The sequence below is a fragment of the Petaurus breviceps genome, unplaced genomic scaffold (genome assembly GCF_028583685.1).
Source record: "Petaurus breviceps papuanus isolate PSGF00001 unplaced genomic scaffold, PetGlider_PUasm1.0 90775, whole genome shotgun sequence".
NCBI lineage: Eukaryota > Metazoa > Chordata > Mammalia > Diprotodontia > Petauridae > Petaurus > Petaurus breviceps.
The window spans coordinates 429,919-449,024 of record NW_027187342.1 but is presented as its reverse complement, the minus strand read 5'-3'; the positions used below and the strand labels follow the sequence as shown (position 1 = coordinate 449,024).

General features: G+C 40.5%; 1 protein-coding gene across 1 annotated transcript in view; it reads left to right on the top strand.

The window, feature by feature from the left end:
* Positions 1–18,807, top strand: part of CUNH2orf42 (chromosome unknown C2orf42 homolog) — a 163,941-nt gene extending 145,134 nt beyond the window's left edge. Inside the window, exons 9-11 of the transcript XR_011164602.1 lie at positions 2,639–2,742; positions 3,026–3,229; positions 17,984–18,807. The gene's annotated coding sequence lies outside the window, so the exon portion shown is untranslated. The remainder of the gene's footprint in view (positions 1–2,638; positions 2,743–3,025; positions 3,230–17,983) is intronic.
* Positions 18,808–19,106: the final 299 nt, after the last annotated feature.

Here is a 19,106-nt window from a genome sequence, read left to right as displayed (position 1 = left end):
TTCCTTCCTTCCTTCCTTCCTTCCTTCCTTCCTTCCTTCCTTCCTTCTTTCCTCCCTTCCTCCCTTTCCCTCTTTCCTTCCTGCCTTTGCACATTCCTTTACCTAAAGGAATTATGTCAAGCAACATACATCTCCACCACCTGTTTCCCAAGGCTACTATTTCCTATAACTCCACAGATTTGTGACTTCATGTCTTCTTCCTATCTAATCTTACTATATATGTTTAATACAGTAGGAGAGAGGCTATAGCAGTTTCATTCATGCATAGATCTCCTACAGAGGTGAGCATCTTCAAGCACTCCCACTGGATCACTTCCTTTCTCCCTGTAGTATCTGTTTCCCATGCTGGCTTCCCAAGACAAGGATGTTAATGATTTGCTGACTGGATCAATGCTAAAAACTCCATTTCTGGAGGGTGCCATGTCTCAGCACAGGAACCCTGAAGCCTCAGTATCTTGGAGGTGCTTCAGAACTGCAGAATATTTCAAGTACCTTGTTGCTTCCTCTTAGAAACCAGATGGTGGAATGCTTCCTGCAACCACTTAGATCAGGGAGTCCTAGCTCCAGCGTGATCTATATGTAGCTCCCACTGCCTTCTCCTCTCTTCCTGGCTCCCTTGCCCTGGATCTCAGCCCATCTCTCACAGCTTGTATCTTATCCCTTGTGAAACCTCCATTGCAGCTTTAAAGTTGTAAAACTTAGGGTATGTAGTCTGACTCTGAAAGTATGCCTACTGAGTCAATGTGTTGAGGTCACCTTGTTAAGTCACTGAGTATTTATCAGGTGCCTAATTATTATGTACCAGGCACTGTGCTGAGTGCAGGAATACAAAGAAAAGTGAAAGACAGACCAGCTCTCTAATAAATAAATGGGGGAGACAAGTACACAAGCACAGGCAACTACGTACGAACCAGGATAGGGTAAAATTGAAGTTCATTGACAAAGGGAAGATAAGGACATTAAGATGAATCCGGAAAGGCTTCTTATAGCAAGTGGGACTTGAAGGAAGCTAGGAGGCTGAGATGAGAACTGAGAGAATTCTAGGCATGGGAGATAGCCAGTGAAAATGCCTGGAGAATAGAGGTGGAGTGTCTTTTGTGAAGCCCAGCCAGGAGGCTGGTGTCACTGGATTGCAGAATCCATGGTGAAGGATTTGAGAAGTAAGGTGTAAGAAGACTGAGCAGATAGGAAGAGGCCAGGTTATCATCAGTCCTGTGCTGAGTGCCTGCACAGGCTTCTGGTGGATATGAGCTCCCTCCAAAAGAACATGGTGTTCATGTCTGTTGGACATGCCATCCGCCCAACAGTAATCAACAAAGAGGAAAAAAAAGATACCTTAGTGATGTAATAAATGTCACATTATCACAGGGGGGCAAGATTGAGAGGCAGAGGACCTGGGTTTGAATCATAGCTTTGTTATTTACTACTTACTTATGTGATGTTGGGTGAGTTACTTTAATCCCTAGGCACTGTGCTTAAATCTTATGTTTAAGTATCAGCTGCTGTTATTATAATTAATTATTATTATCTTGCTGTCACCAGGCCCCTAGCTTGGTGATGACTTCATTCTCTGTGCCTTCTTTTGCATTTCTGACCTAAGCAGTAGAGCAATGTAGAATTGCACTAATAAATGTTTAACAAGCAGGGTTTTTTTTGGGGGGGAGGGGTGGCTGTAAATGTTTACATACACTTTTAAGTTTAATCTGCATTATTAATACTTTCTTAAGTCTAGATAATCAGCAGAACAATAAATCAAGTTCTAATATGTAGCCAGTTTTTGAGATGTAAATGCTCACACTAAAAATTTAACAATCAGCTTTCCAAGCTGGTTAGAGCACACTCCGGCAGTTAACCCAGTGAGTCTCTTGGGCTACAATGGAACTGTTTATATTTATATTTTACTCCGATCTTTTGTTGTCGTCCTTTCCAAAGAGATTTATTTACAAAAAGGCTACTTTTGTTGTTCTTTTGCATTGCTCAGACTTTGCCTGAGAATTGTTAACATTTTGGGGGTCATCTTGCTAGAGACTGTGAAGTTCAGTGGGAAAAGTCCAGGACTAGAAGTCAAGATGCTGGGTTCTGAGTCCTGGTTTTGCCATGTACCAGCTGGGTGACCGGGGCAAGTCACTTTTCAGGATCTTATTTTGCTCCTGTGTAAAAATAAGAGGTTTGAACAAAATGATCTCTGAGGACTTTTCCAACTTTAACATCCTAAGACGTTCTAAGAGAGCTATTGATCAACTGGAAAGGCTTACCAGGATGGGGGAGAGCCATGCTATAGAAAGGATGGTTAACGTCATAGAAAGGGGGACATATATAAAACCACGTCATATAAAGGATGGTTCAGGGAAGTGGGCATGTTTAGAATGGAGTCAGGAGAGCTGGGATTTAATCACAGCTTTGCTACTTACTAGCAAGGGTGTGTGTGTGTGTGTGTGTGTGTGTGTGTGTGCGCACGCATATATGTATGTATTTGTGCATGCACATATGTATGCGTGTGTATGTTTGTGTTTGTGCGTTTGTGTGTATGCATGAAGTGACCCATCCAGGAAGACTTTAGGGGCAACATGATTTCTGTGTTTACATATGTGAAGAGTCTCATATGGAACAAAACTACATTTTATTCTCTCTTATCCAGGTGGCAGAAACAGGAGAAATGGGTGGCTGTTAGACGGAGGCAGATTTTGGCTCAATGTAAGGAAGATCCTGTACCAACTGCCTTTGTTTCTGGATTTGAAACAGGTTTGAAAAAGATTTTTTAAGTCATTCAGCCTTTCCTGCCTTTCCTGCTTTCTTCTTTCTTATCCTCTCCACCCACTGCATTCATCCCTCTCCTGGGACTAGCTGTGATGGGAGGGGAAAATGCTAAGGTGGTCACAGGCCCCCTCCCTAGGATGGGCAGGGCTCCCACTTCAAAATTAAACTGGAACCTGACATGTGAGGAGGGAAGAGAGGTGGTTCTCTATTCGTATTATCATGTTTTGTCAATTTGTTCCCTTTTCTGTTGCTTTCTTCCCCTTTTTAGAACACAGCCCCATCCTCTGCTGTGCTTTTCCACCAAGTCCAAAGTAGATATGGGAATGCCATCTCTAGTCGTCCTGATGAATGTCTGGCCACTGGACCCAGATGTCTCTGAAGGAGAAAGTGAAGTTGGTGACCTTGCATAGCCCTCCCTCACTCAAATCAAGATCAACTGCAAGTCATGTTATCATCTCCCTGATGATTAAGGGTAAGGATTGTTAGGGGTGGGAGCCAGGGAGTGGGAGAATAAAATTCAATTCAGTTCAATTCAACAAATGTGTATTTAGGCCCTGTGTTAAATAGACATTGTTGATCATTTGTTTCAGTTCAGTCTGATGTGATCTTATTTGAACCTGCCCTCAAGGAGCTTACATTCTACAGGGGAGAGATTCATTATCATGTCAAAATAAATACAAAGCATACCAGGCAATTTTAGGTAGATTTGTTGTGGCTTCAGTCATGTTCAACTCTTCATGACCCCATTTGGAGTTTTCTTGGCAGAGATACTGAGAGGTTTGCCATTTCCATTCCCAGCTCATTTTACAGATGTGGAAACTGAGGCAAACAGGGTTAAGTTGCCCAGGGTCCATAACTCGTAAGTGTCTGAGATCAGAATTGAACTCATGAAGATGAGTCTTTCTGACCCCAGGCCTGGTGCTCTGTGGACTGCACTACCTAGCTGCCTTTCAGTGAAAGTGAAGGTACCCCCTGCCTACCAATATGAAAAATGACATAGTATATAAGTCTCTATGAGCTTACAATCTAGTTTAGCACATACTGAACATTGTTTATGTTTTAATAATATAGTCATGAATTTCAATTCACAATATAATAGATTTGGAATAAGAAGATCTAGGTCAGAATCTCTGTCTGCTATTTTCTACCTGTGTGACATTGAGTTAGTCTTTTTTCCCCTCTGGGGCTCATTTTCCCCATCTGTAAAACAAAGAGGCTGGCCTAATAATAATATCTCTAATTTATGTAGCACTTTTAGCTCTGGAAAGTAATTTCCTCCCAGCAGTGCTATGAGACATGTAATCCAGGCATTATAATTCCTGTTTTACAGACGAGGAAACAAAGCTCTGACTTTGTTAAATGACAATTTGGATGAAGATGAAAAAAATGAGAGTTGTCTAAAGAGACTGACCCATGTTGGTCTCTATATGTATAGATAACTCACCAGCTAACACAGATTGTAAAAAAGATATAAAAAAAATGTACAGGAAATGAAAGCAAGGACAAGGTAATAGGATAAATCAGAAAACTTCACCTTAGGAGTACTAAAGCCCTAAGCTAGCTGAGGCTGGCAAGGAAAATGAAGGACGATAAAAAGAAGTTTGGGGTTATTTTTCCATATATAGGGGAAAAGTGGAAAATCAAGGAAGGTGTAGGACTTTTTCTCTGAGTAGATGGGATGATGGCCACTGATGACAAATGGGAGAGTTGCTCACTTTTTCTTTTGTTTTTTTTTTCCATGTTAAGAAGAATGAACTATGGACTAAACCAAAAAAGCTAATAGGGGTTTGCTCCTCAAGGTAATTAAGGAATCATAAACGAGTAGCTATTGGTTGTGGATGAGTTTAAGTCACCTGATCCAAATGAACAATATCTGTAGGCACTAGAAACCTGATAGATGTGATTCCTGACCATTGCCAGTGATACTTGAAAGATGACGCAGGAATGAGACAGTATCATAAAACTGGAAAATGTCAAATATCCCAACACTCAAAAAAGGGGAAGAGAATAAAGCCTGGGAATTGTTAGAGACCAGTGAACTTGACTTAGACTCCTGGGAAAATTTAGAACATATTATTAAAGAGACACTGAATATTTAAAAAGGAAGAGGGGATAACACCAAGATAGCATGGCTTTATCAAAAACAGGTCATGCCAAGCTAAACTCTTTTTTTTCTCTTTGTTTTTTTAGAGAGTTGCTAAACTGGTAAAATAAGAGAATGCTGGAGATATAGGTTAGCTGCATTTTAATAAAACATCTGATAATATTTCTCAAGCTATTTTTGTGGAAAAAATGGAGAGATGTAGGTGAGACCACAGTATACTTTTTGGATTTTGAACTAGTTAAATGATGGGGCTCAAAGAATAGTCATTAATGGTTTAATATCATCTTGGTAGGTTGTTGTTTTTCATGTTTGAAGAGGATTAAAATGACATCATTATGTCACAATACAGTGTGTGTGACTGGCTGATCAGACAGCATGAGCTTGGAAGGCTCTACTACAGGTTGGGTACATATAGTCCGTATGAACATTTGGAGTCTCTAAATTTACACAATCCTGTTCTGCTCATAGAACATAGCACCTTCTTTGATGTGGGCACATTATGCTAAGCAGTCTTGTGCCAGTGTCTCCCATATCTCACTATGGATTCCAAAGTTCTTCAGAGAGACCTTGAGAGTGTCCTTGTATCACTTTTTCTGATCTCTGTGTGAGTGCTTGCCTTGAGTGACTACTCCGTAAAATAGTCTTCTAGTCAAACATACTTATTTGGCATTCAAACACTGTGACCAGCCCATCAGAGTTATGTTCTCTGTAGTAGAGTCTAAATGCTTGGCAGGTCAGCTCAAGAAAGGACCTCAGTGTCTGGTACCCTACCTTGCCAGGTGATCTTTAGAATCTTCCTAAGATAATTCAAATGGAAGTGGTTCAGTTTCCTGGCATGGTGCTGGTACACTGTCCAGGTTTCAAAGTCATACAATGTCAGCACAATGACTCTGTAGACATTCAGTTTGATAGGCAGCTTACTGTGTCTTCTCTTCCACACTTTCTTTTGGAGCCTCCCAAATACTGAGCTAGCTCTGACAATGTCTGTGTCAACCTCATCATCTATGTGTATATCCCTGGAAAGTATACTGCCAAGGTAAGTGAACTTGTCTACAGCATTCAAAATTTCTCCATTTGCTGTATCTGATGGTTCCACATATGAGTGGTGCAATGCTGGCTGGTGGAGAACCTCATTTTCTTGGTGTTAATTGTCAGGCCAAAATTAGCACAAGCAACAGAGAATCAATCCATACTCTGTTACATCTCAGTTTCCCAGGCAGCATTGAGTGCACAATCATCTGCAAACAAAAAGTCACATACCAACTCTCCCTCCACTTTAATCTTGGCTTGTAATCTTTTCAAGTTAAATAATTTACCATTGGTGTGGTAGTCTGACCATATTGCTGAAAACATCATGCTAAAAAAACATGGGGGCAAGCACACAGCCCTGCTTCACTCCATTGGTGACTGGGAAAGTGAGAGTGCATCATCCATTATCTCAAACCCGTGCAAGCATGCCATCATGAAACTGGTGTACAATACCGATGAACTTCTCTGGGCAACCAGACTTTGCCATGTCTTTCCACAAGCCCTCACGACTGATAGTATCAGAGGCCTTGGTCAGCTCAAAAAATGTTGTGTACAGACCCTTTTTCTGCTCCTGGCATTTCTCTTGGAGTGTTGGTCAGCAAACATTGAAGTCATAATGGCTCTCAGGTAGATGACCTTCTAAGTGAAGGACCAGCCTATTAAGGAGGACTCTGGCAAGAATCTTGCCAGCAAGGAGTAAGAGAGAGACCCCTCTGTGATTGTCACAGGACAACCTAGTCTCCTTTCTTTTATAGAGGTGGGCAGTAGAGGCATCCTGGGTAGTGGGCTTCTCGTGGAGTGTCCCAAGGATCTGTGCTTGACCTTATACTGCTTATCATTTTTGTCAATGACTTAGATAAAGGTATAAATGACATCCTTATTGAATTTGCAGATAAGGTGACTAATAACACTGAATGACACTCGAGGTCCAAAAAGAGTTGGGGAAAGTAGGAAATAGGGTTGACTCTAACAAGATGAACTATAATAGAGATACATTTGGAGTCTTATACTTGGGTTCAAGTAATTGATCTACACCCCACAAGTACAGGACAGGGGAGGACAGGATGAGATGGTAGTTTGTCTGAAAACCGATCTGGGGGTTTTGGAGGACTGGAAGCTCAGCATGAGTCAGCAGTGTGATGTGGGAGCCAAAAAATTTAAATTTAATTTGAACTGCACCAAAATGTATAGCCTCCAGGAAAAAGGAGGGTCTCACCTCTGTACTCTGCTCTAGCCAGCTCACAAACTGCAATGTTGTGTTCAGTGCTAGGTTCCACATTTCAAGAAAGACACCAGCAAACATGACAGCATATCAAAGAGAGCAGTCAGCATGAAAAGAAGCCTCAGGAGGGTCAAGATAGCATCTCAGGGACTCAAAAAACCTGTCATGAGAAGGAGTCCTGGAGAGCAGAATTAGGAGCGTTCGGTGAGAGTTTGCAAAGAAAGGGAAATGTATTAAATGTATTAAAAATACAAAATTCCCTTCACATAAGGGAAATGTATTAAAAATCAGAGCTATTGAATGTGGTCTGCCTTGGAAAGTCTTGGGTTCCTCTTCATCGGAGGTTGAAAGCAATTGACCACTGGTCAGATGTGTTACGGTAAGGATTCTTTATCAGATATGGATTAGAGAAAATTATTGCCTAAGTAAGTCCCTTCCCAACTCTGAAATTCTATGATTCTTTTTTTTTTTTTAAAGCAATCGGGGTTAAGTAACTTGCTCAAGGTTACACGGCCAGGTGTTTCTGGGTGGGTGCTAAGTGTCTGAGCCCGGGATTCGATCTCCAGGTCTTCTCAACACTGGAGCCGGTGCTCTTACTCGCTGTGCTACCTGGCCACCCCAATTCTATGATTCTTTATGCCATGATTTTCCTGGGGGTCATACATAATGATGGTATCAGTCCATCAGGTAGTCAGACATTTATTAAGTGCCTAAAGAAAGGCAAAAGGCAGGCCTTGCTCTCAAGAAGCTCACACTCTAGCAGGGAGACAACATGCAAACAACAATGTGTGAACAAGCTCTGTATAGGATAAATTGGAAATCATCAGTAGAGGAAAAGCACTAGATAGAATTAAGTAGGAGCAGGAAAGGCTTCCAGAAGAAGGTAGGAGTCTAGTTAGGACTCAAAGGAAGCTGGAGAAGGTGAGAGATAGAGATGAGGGGGGAGAGCATTCTAGGCATGGAGACAGAGACAGCCAGTGAAAATGCTCAACGTCTGGAGACACGTGTGTGTGTGTGTGTGTGTGTGTGTGTGTGTGTGTGTGTGTGTATGTAATGTATAAGAAGATTGGAAAGTTGGGGTGGGGCAGGTTATGAAGGGCCTTGAATGCCAAAAGCAGAGAATTTTCTATTTGATCCTGAAGGTGATAGAGAGCCATTGGAAGTCATTTAGTAGATGGGGTGACAGGGTCAGACCTGTGCTTTAGGAAGATCATTCAGCTGAGTAGAGGATGGGCTGGAGTGGGGAGTGACTCATGGAAGGAAGTCCAGGATTTGAACCCTGCCTCCTGACTTGGGCCCTACACTCCTGTCCTGTTTTAAATCCGCTGGTTCTACAGATTCGATATCGTTGGTATTTCTAAAGCACTTACTTTGTGCTCCAGGTTGGGAACACCAAGATGAAAAATGACATGGCTCCTCCACTCAAAGATGGGGAATGAAATGTATAGGATAAGCATGGTGGTAGCAAAGCCCCATAACAGGGCACTGCTGAGAGCAGAAGAAGCAGTGGGATCCCCTGTACCTGTCGCTCAGTCACACAGCTCAGTCAGATTCTGTCTAGCACCCAGCCTCTGATTTAAATGGGACAGCATGGACTAGGGCCAGGGCAGGTCTAGGCCCAGAAATCTTGGGGAGGATGTGGGAAAGCCTCAGGGATTTCCACTCTCCATTCAGGGATGGGTTCCTTTATCTTCTGATTCTTTGTTTGGTTTGGGGCTGTCTGGGACTTGAGACCTTCAGTCTTTGAGTCAAGGAGCTTGGTTTCTCATTCTGTCCTCTGATTCCTAACACGCTTTGGTGACTTGTCTTTGCCACACCTTCTCAGAGGCAGGGATTAGTGGGAGCCCAGGATGGGAGTGGAAGAAACAACACCCATTAGGGTGGTGTTGTAACACTTTACCATCTCCTGTGGTAGAAACATAGGGCTTGCTCAGAGGCTGAGGACTTGGGGTCACATACCAGCTCTTCCATTTACTACTAATTTGATGTTAGGCAAGTCTCTCCCCCTACTCAATAAACTCCATTGGCTCCCTATCGCCTCCAGGAGCAAATACAAAATACTTGTTTGGCATTCAAAGCCCTCCATAACCTGGCCCCCTCCTATCTTTCCAGCCTCTTTACACCTCACTGCCTAACATGTATTCTTCCATCCAGTGATATTGGCCTCCAGGATGTTCCATGAACATGACACTTGTCTCTTGGCTCTGGGCATCTCTCTGGCTGTCCCCCATGCCTGGGATGCTCTCCCTTCTCCACTCAGACTATTGATATCCCTGGTTTCCTTTAAGCCCCAACTAAAATCTCACCTCCTACAGAAAGCCTTGCCCAAACTCTTTTAATTCCAATGCCTTCCCTCTGTTCATTATTTTCTGTTTGTCCTGTATGTAGCTTGCTTTGTATATATTTATTTACATGTTCTGTCCTTCACTAGATTATAAGCTCCTTGAGGGCAGGGACGGTTTTATGCTTCGTTTTGCTTAGCACAGTACCTGGCAAATTGTAGGCCCTTAATAAACATTTATTGAATTGAACTTAAACTCTCTGGGCCTCATTTTCCACATATGAAAAATGAGAGGGTTGGATTAGATGACACTTGGGTTCCTTTCAGCTCTAAATCTATGATTCTACATCCTGTGTGACCTTGGGGGAAGTTGCTTAATCTCTATGGGCCTCACTTTCTGCATTCCCTGAAGAGGGAATTGGAAAAGATGAAGTCTAAGGTCCTTTTCAGCAGTAAACCTTTGATGCTGTGGAAGACAGAGGCTAAGTGACTTGCCCAGGGTCACACAGTTAATGAGTATATGAGGTTTTGAATTTGAATTCAGATGTGGAAATTGGATTTAAATTCAGGTCTTCCTGCCTCCAAGTCCAATACTTTATCTATTGCACTAACTAGCTGCCTTTAGTCCAACTCTCTTATTTTAGTGAGGAGACTGAGGTCCAGGGAAATGATAGTATAGCTAGTAAGGTGCAGAGTTCATATCAAGTCTGCCAAGTGCAGGGCCAGACCTCTTTCTTCTGCCTTACATTTCTAGCCTTATTGCTTGTATATTTAAATGTTCTTAATTTCTTTTTTTAAATCGATGCCTTGTGTTTTTCTATTATATATATTTTTGAATAAATATCCTTCCCCTCCCTTGCCCATTGAAACTTCTCTTGTAACAGATTTAATATGAAAAAAGTTCAGGAAACTCAACCAACACATCGATTTCTTCTGAAAATATATACAGTATTACATGCTGATAGTCCCCCACCTCTGCAAAGAAAGGAAGATGGTAAGATATAGGTCTAGAGCTAGAAGGGGCCTCATAGGCCATTGGGTCCCAACCCTTCATTTTAACATTAAAGAAAGTAAGGCCCAAGAAGGTTCAGTGACTTGCCTAAGGTCACAAATGTAGTAAGCATCAGAAGTAGTATTTGAACCCAGATCCAGTGACTTCAGAGTCATTGTTCTTTATGTTGTATCACATTGCCTTGATGGGGCAAGCTTGGTCAATATAATTGCACTGTGTTCAGTTTCAGGTTATTGTTCTTCCCATTTGTCATTGTTGTTCTAATCATTCTATCTTCTTAATGTTATATGACCTTGGGTAGCTCACTTTCTCTGAGCATCTCAAAGACAAAGGAATTTGAACCCTTCCATCTCCACAGTCGACACCAGGCCTGTCAAGACACCTGTGAGTGGAAGAGTATGGTGGCACCACCAACCAAAGCCTTCCATCCCAACGATGTCCTTCTTCCTATTTTGAAAGGCAAGACTGGGACCGATGGGTGGAGGTTTTAGGAAAGTAGATTTTGTCTTGAGCAACTCTCTCAGACTCAATTTTCTTATCTGTAAAATGGGAATAATAATAGTACCTACCTCGCAGGGCTATTGTAAGGATCAAATAAGATAATATGTGTAAACCACCATACAAATCTTAGAACAATATGTGTGTATGTATGTTTATATCTGTATTATCGGCTATTACTGTTGTTGCTGACATTACACAAGTTCCAGTGTAGCACGGAGATTCTCCATCTGTACGTCTATCTACCCATCCTTATGTATATAGAGAGATATATAGATAGTATATATGATATTATAGATAGATCATATTATATATGTGTATATATATATGTATGTATAGTACAGCAGTAGACACAGAGGCAGGAGGATATAAGTGGGAATCTTGATTTTTGGCACTAGGTATGGGCAAAGATACTTCACTTTCCTCATCTCTAAAATGGGGCTAATAGAGTTTGCATAACATAACCTCCACAGGGCTTATGTGAAGCTCAAATGAGATAATTTATGTAAAGTGCTTTGCAAATCCTAAAGTGCTATTATCATTATTTCTTCCTCTAGCTACTTGTTTAGACTACTTCCTTTCTCTTTGGTGACATCCTTTATGCCATAAAGTAATAACTTTTTTTTTGGAGGGAGGAAGGTAAGGCAATGGGGATTAAGTGACTTAGCCAAGGTCACACAGCTAGTAAGTATGTCAAGTGTCTGAGGACGGATTTGAACTCAGGTCCTCCTGATTCTAGCTCACCTAGCTGTCCCAACTTCTAAAATTAAATTTGCATTAATTTAGTTTTGTTTTTTTCCCAGCAGCATCTTCCTCCAGCTTTTCCTTGCGGCATGGAGGTGACTCCTACTCCCAGGAACTTTGCTCACCCTACTCAACAATCACTGATTTATGAGTTCTTGAATGTCTTGTCAGTGAAGTACAGCCTCTGGATAGTCCTGCCACACTGAGAAGCTTCCAAGAGTCCATCTTTCAAGGACTAGCCTAGTGTATGTCCACGAGGCTCAACACCAAAGGGTTGGCCATCAGAAGATGGGTTATTTTGATCACAGTAATTCAAGAAAACATCTACTGAGGATTGTAAAGTTGAGTTTTATGTCAGAAGTGGGAGCACCCACTTCAATGAAATCATGTCTTTAAAGTATTAATTTAATAGAAATGTACTAAACACATTTTAAAAATTTAATTAAAATTCCCCATAACAATCCTGTGAGGAAGGTAGTGTAAATATTGTTGCTCAGTCATTTCAGTTGTTTCCAACTCTTCATGATCCCATTTGGGGTTTTCTTGGCAGAGATACTGCAGTGGTTTGAAATTTCCTTCTCCAGCTCATTTGACAGATGAGGAAACCGAGGCAAAAAGGGTTAAGTGACTTGCCCAGGTTCACGTGGCTAGTGCCTGAGACCAGATTTGAATGCAGGAAGATGAGCCTGGTTACTCTATCCACTGCACCACCTAGCTGCCCAGTGTAGATATTATCCCCATTTTATGGGTGGGGAAACTGATTTAGAGAACTGAAGAATGACCTTCAAGATAACTGAGGCACTGATCCATGGTCATGCAGGTAGTAAATGACAGAGACAAGATTCAAACCTAAATCCTCTGACTTCAAACCTGATGTTGGATTTAGGATTAAAATCCAGGTCTCTTGACTCTGGGGTTGAGCACTTCCTCAGTGGGGCCCTTCATCACAAAGCCAGTGAATATCAGTCATAGCTCTAACCTAGCTCTCTCCTCTGTAGGTCCAAAGCTTTTTCAGTCAGTCAATAAGCATTTACTAAGTGCCCACTATATGTCAAGTCCAGTGCTAAGGATACAAAGAGACAAATGACAGTCCCTGCCGTCAAGGAGTTTATAAGGTAAAGGGGGAGATAACAAGCAAACAGCTGTATACAAACAAGCAAAATACAGAATAAATAGGAATTCACTGAGGGAAGGCACTGAAATTAAGAGGGATTAGGGAGGGCATCCTTTAGAAGGTGGGATTTTAGCTGGGACTCAGGGGAGCCAGGAAGCTTTTCTACTCTGCCTCCATCATTCTCCAATACCTGCAAAAGCTTCTTTTTTTTTCTTGTCTTCTCTTTTCTTCTCTTCTCCTTTTTGCTTATTATTTTTTCTTTTTTTCCTCTTTTCAATTTATTTACTTTTAATTTTCAACATTCAGTTCCACAATTTGAGTTCCATATTTTTCCCCCTCCCTCTTTTCTCCCTTCCTCTCCATGGTGGCATGCAATCAGATATAGGTTCTACATATACCTTCATATTAAACATTAGTCAAATTGTAAAGAAGAATTATAACCAATGGAATGAATGAGAAAGAAGGAACAAAACAAAACAAAGAGAGAGCAAGTAGTTTACTTCAGTCTGCATTCAGACTCTGTAGTTCTTTCTCTGGATGTGGATAGCATTTTCCATCATGAGCCTTTTGAAGTTGTCTTATAACCTTGCATTGCTGAGGGGAGCTCAATCTATCAAAGTTAGTCATCACAGATACGATGTGTCTGTAATTGTGTACAAAATTCTGGTTTTGCTTCTCTCATTCAGCATCAGTTTATATAAGTCTCTCCAGGTTATTATGAAGTCTGTCTGCTCCTCATTTCTTATAGCACAATAGTATTCCATAACATTCATATATTACAACTTGTTTAGCCATTCCCCAGCTAATGGGCCTCTCCTTGATTTCCAATTCTTTGCCACCACAGAAAGAGCTGCTATAAAAATTTTTGTACATATGGGTCCTCCTCCAACTTGTATGATCTGTTTGGGATACAACCCTAGAAGTAGTATTGCTGGGTCAAAGGGTATTGTATGCACATTTTTATAGCCCTTTGGGCATAGTTCCAAATTGCTCTCCAGAATGGTTGTGTCAGTTCACAACTCCACCAACAATGTATTAGTGTACCCATTTTCCTACTTCTCCTCCAGCATTTATCATTTTCCTGTTTTGTCATGTTAGCCAATCTGACAGGTGAGATGTGGTACCTAAGAGTTGTTCTGATTTGCATTTCTCTAATCAATACTGATTTAGAGCATTTTTTCATATGATTACAGATATCTTTAATTTCTTCCTCTGAAAGCTTCCTATTCATATCCTTGACCATTTATCAATTGGGGAATGACTTGTATTCTTATAAATTTGACTCAGCTATAAATTTAATTTCTCTTGTATTCTTATAAATTTGCAGGATTGGGGACCAGGAAGGTGTTCTGGACAGAGGATCTACAGTCTGGTGGTTTCCAATGTAGGGGATAGCTCAGGCAGAAAAAACACTGATTCCTCTCCATCTCTGAGTAGTATCAATGTCTGCTGCTTGTTGAATGGGCACAGGTAAAGGGTTGTGTCTGCTAGCAGAGTATCTGTAGCAGGAAGGGAATACATGTGCAGGTCCTAGAAATGAGGCCTTTTTCAGAGACACTGGTTGTAAAAATTCTTTCCCAATTTTCTTCTTCGCTCCTAATCTTGGTTGCATTGACTTTGTTTGTACAAAATTTTTCAATTTAAAATAATCAAAATTATCCATTTTTTATTTTGTAATGCTCTCTATCTCTTGTTTGGTCATAAATTCTTCCCTTTTCCATAAACCTGATTCTTCTCTACTTCTAAAGAGCTCCATCCTCATTTACATGGCGACTCACTCCACATGTAGAGAAGGCAACCCCTAGCAGGTTGTCTTCATGAGTTGTCATGGCAATTTTTTCAATTTTTACTTTTGCTTTGTCTGATAACATGATTGCAATTCCTGGTTTTTTTTTGTATTCACCTGATGCATAGTGAATTTTGTTGCAGCATTTCATTTTTACTGCATGTAGATCTTTGTTTTTAGACATGCTGCTTGTAAGCAACAGATTGTAGGGTTTTTATTATTCAGCCTGTCACTCGCTTTAATTTTATTAGCTTGCTTTATCCATTCACATTGAAAGTTACGAGAGTTATATTTATGCTTTCTTTCATTTGCGTCAATAGTATTTTTAAAAATAAGTTTTGCTTTATTCTCCTTCCTTTTAAAAATTAGTGTTTTGTCCTTAACTGGAGGCAGTGAGGTGGTGCAGCATATTGGACCTAGAGTGAGAAAGACCTAAGTTCAAATTTGACTTTAGACACTTACTAACTGTGTGACCCTGGGCAAGTCACTTAAATTCTGTTTTAGTTTTCTCAACTGCAAAATGGGGATCATAATAGCACCTAACACCCAGGGTTGTTGTGAGATAATATTTGTAAAGCACTTAGCATAGAGGGGCATGTTGTAGGAGTTTAATAAATGCTTGTTTCTTCCCCAAAAACAATTAATTTTATCTATTTTCCTGTAGCTTTTTTCCCCCCTTGTCACATAGGCTGGTACTCTGTCCTAGTTCCATCAGATGTCTCCTTCTCTGTATAGGCTGAATCAGTGCCTGCTGCTTTTTGCATGGTTGGGGGCCAGGAAGGTGTTCTGGACAGAGTATCTACAGTCTGGTGGTTTCCAATGTAGAGGATGTAGCTCAGGCAGAAGAAACACTGATTCCTCTCCATCTCTGAGAAGTATCAGTGTCTGCTGCTTGTTGAATGGGCACAGGTAGAGGGTGGTGTCTGCTAGCAGAGTCACTATAGCAGGAAGGGAATCCACGTGCGGGTCTTAAATCACAAGCCAATTTGTGCACCTAGCTGGAGGCTGGTAAGGAGGGGCTGTTGAGCGAGAACATTAAGGATGAACATCTTTGTTTTTAATTAATATATCACCTTGTTGGGCTTCCTGTTTTCTTTTTTTTTCCAATTTATTTATTTATTTTTAGTTTTCAACATTCATTTCCACAAGATTTTGAGTTACATATTATTCTCCCCATCTTTCCCCTACCCCCACCCCAAAATAGCGAGCCTACTGAATACCCCTTCTCCTAATCTGTTCTCTCTTATATCCTCCCTCATCCCCCAACTTTATTTTAAACATTTGTTTTTAAAACTTTGAGTTCCAGATTTTTTCGCTTCTTCCCTCCTCACCCACCCCCACTGGGAAGATAAGCGATTCAATACAGGTGTACATGTGTAGTTACACAAAACATTTCTGTAGTAGTTATGTTGTAAAAGACACATAAGAAACTATATTTCCCTCGATCCTAGCCCACCCCCACTTATTCTGTTTTCTCTTTTGACCCTGTCCCTTTTCAAAAATGTTTGTTTCTAACTACCCCCTCCCCCAATCTGCCCTCCCTTCTATCATTCCCCCTCTTATCCCCTTCCCCCCTATTTTCCTGTAGGGTAAGATACCCAATTGCATGTGTATGTTATTCGCTCCTTAAGCCAAATGAATTGAGAGTTAGATTGATCCATTCCCTTTCACCTTCCTGCTCTTCCCCTCCATTGTAACAGTTTTCTCTTGCCTCTTTTATATGAGATAATTTATCCTAATCTATCTCTCCCTTTCTCCTCCCAATATATTCCTCTCTCACCTCTTAATTTTATTTTTTTAGATATCATCCCTTCATATTCAACTCATCCTGTGCCCTCTGTCTATGTATACATGTACATACATATGCATACACTCACATATATATTTATACACACATACACCCTCTTATACACACACACACACACACACACACACATATATATATATATATATATATATATATATATATATACATATATATTCCCTTCAACTATCCTCATACTGAGAAAAGTCTCATGAGTTACAATTATTGTTTTTCCATGTAGGAATGTTAATAGTTCAACTTTATTAAGTTCCTTATGATTTCTTTTTCCTGTTTACCTTCTCATGCTTCTCTTGCTTCTTGTAGTTGAAAGTCTAATTTTCTGCTCAGCTCTGTTTTTTTCATGAAGAATGCTTGAAAACTCTCTATTTCATTGAATGACCATATTTTTCCCTGAAACATTATACTCAGTTTTGCTGGGCAGGTGATTCTTGGTTTTAATTCTACCTCCTTTGACCACTGGAATATCATATTCCAAGCCCTTTGATCCCTTAATGTAGAAGCTGCTAGATCTTCTGTTATCCTGATTGTGTTTCCACAATACTCAAATTGTTTCTTCCTGACTGCTTGCAGGATTTTCTCCTTGACCCGGGAACTCTGGAATTTGGCTATAATGTTCCTAGGAGTTTTCTTTTTTGGGATCTTTTTCAAGAGGCAATTAGTGAATTATTTTAATTTCTATTTTGCCCTCTGGTTCTAGAATATCAGGGCAATTTTGCTTGATAATTTCTTGAAAGATGGTGTCTAGGCTCTTTTTTTGATCATGGCTTTCAGGTAACCCAATAATTTTTAAATTATCTCTCCTACGTCTATTTTCCAGGTCAGTAGTTTTTCCAATGAGATATTTCACATTGCCTTCTGTTTTTTCATTTGTTTGGATATGTTTTATAGTATCTTGATTTCTCATACAGTCATTAGCTCCCATTTGCTCCAATTTAATTTTGAAGGAATTATTCTCTTCAGTGAATTTTTGAAATTCTTTTTCCATATGGCAAATTTGGCTTTTTAAGGCATTCTTCTCCTTGTTGGCTTTTTAGGCCTCTTTTATCTTTTGAGTCAGTCTATTTTGTAAGGTGTTATTTTCTTCAGTATTCTTTTGGGTCTCCTTTAGCAAGCTGTTGACTTGCTTTTCACTATTTTCTTGCATCATTTTCATTTCTCTTCCCAATTTTTCCTCCACTTCTCTTACTTGATTTTAAAAATCCTTCTTGAGCTCCTCCATGGCCTGTAATCAATTCATATTTTTCTTGGAGGCTTTTGATACAGGAGTTCTGATTTCATTGTCTTTCTCCCTTTCCACGCTTTATCCTTTTTGTCCCCTAAAAAGGATTCTATGGTCTGTGCTTCTTCTGCTTGCTCATATTGCCAGCCAATTACTTGACTTTTGCCACAGTAGAACTCTGCTTACAGAATGGAGAGAACTTTGTCCCAAATCACTGGGGCTTTTGCAGTTGCCAGAGCTATTAGGAGGGTGCCCTGTCTGCAGCTCCCACAAGCTCTGGCACACTGGTCACACACCCAAGGACTACCACCCAAGACTATGTCTGTGCTCTTTCTTCACCCTGGTTCCAACAGAGTTCCACACTGACCTTTTACTTTCTTTTTTGAGTTTAGGGGTTGAGAAGTCTGGAAACCACCACAGCTGTTGGTGATTCACTCTCCTGAAATCTGCTCTGGCTGCTGCTAATTGGGGCTGCCCTGGAGCCAGAACCATGTGACCCAGCTCTCAGCCTGGTGTGGATCAGGAAAGAGAAGAGGAGAAGAAGTGACACAGCTATTTTGAGAAGCCCAAAGTGGATGATGAGCCCATAGATATTGACAAAGGTCCTGGATCTGCCAAGGAGTTGATAAAGTCCATCAATGAAAAGTTTGCTGGTTCTGCTGGTTGGGAAGGTGGCAAATCACTAAAGAACACAGATGATAATAAGCAGCTGGGAGATTTCTTTGGCATGTCCAACAGTTATGCAGAGTGTTATCCAGCCACGATGGATGACATGGCTGTAGACAGTAATGAGAAGGTGGATTATAGCAAAATGGATCAGGGTAACAAGAAGGGACCATTGGGTCAATGGGACTTTGACACCCAGGAAGAATATAGCGAGTATGTGAACAACAAAGAGGCTTTGCCAAAAGCTGCATTACAATATGGCATAAAGATGTTAGAAGACTGGAAAACCAGACGCTTCAAAGAAACAAATGACAAGGCACTTGATCGACAATGGAAAAAGATTAGTGCAATTATTGAGAAAAGAAAGAAAATGGAGGCTGATGGGGTTGAGGTCAAAAGACCAAAGTATTAGTCCAGCACTCTGATTTCTGGAAGATTACTTGTCTGGATATTTCTCAACTTTCTTTCTCTCCCTTTGCACTTTCCATGTGTATGTATGTATGAAATTGCATTGTTTTGACTATTAAACCCATGATAACAAAAAAAAAAACCCCTAACAACCTTTTTTTTTCATTTTAAAACACCACTTTATTTCAAGGAAAAAAAAACCACCCTCCCAGCCCCTTTCAAAAAACCCTAATAATAATAATAATAATAAATCCTATTAGAAACCATAAGGAAGCACTGAGAGTTTGAGTATTACATTCTTTAAGTATGCTGTTCAGATTTTTAAATTTTTTTAAATTTTTATTTTTTTTAAAGCAAGCAGAGTTAAGTAACTTGCTCAAGGTAACACAGCCAGTTATTTCTGGGTGTGGTGCTAAGTATCTGAGCCCGGATTTGATCCCC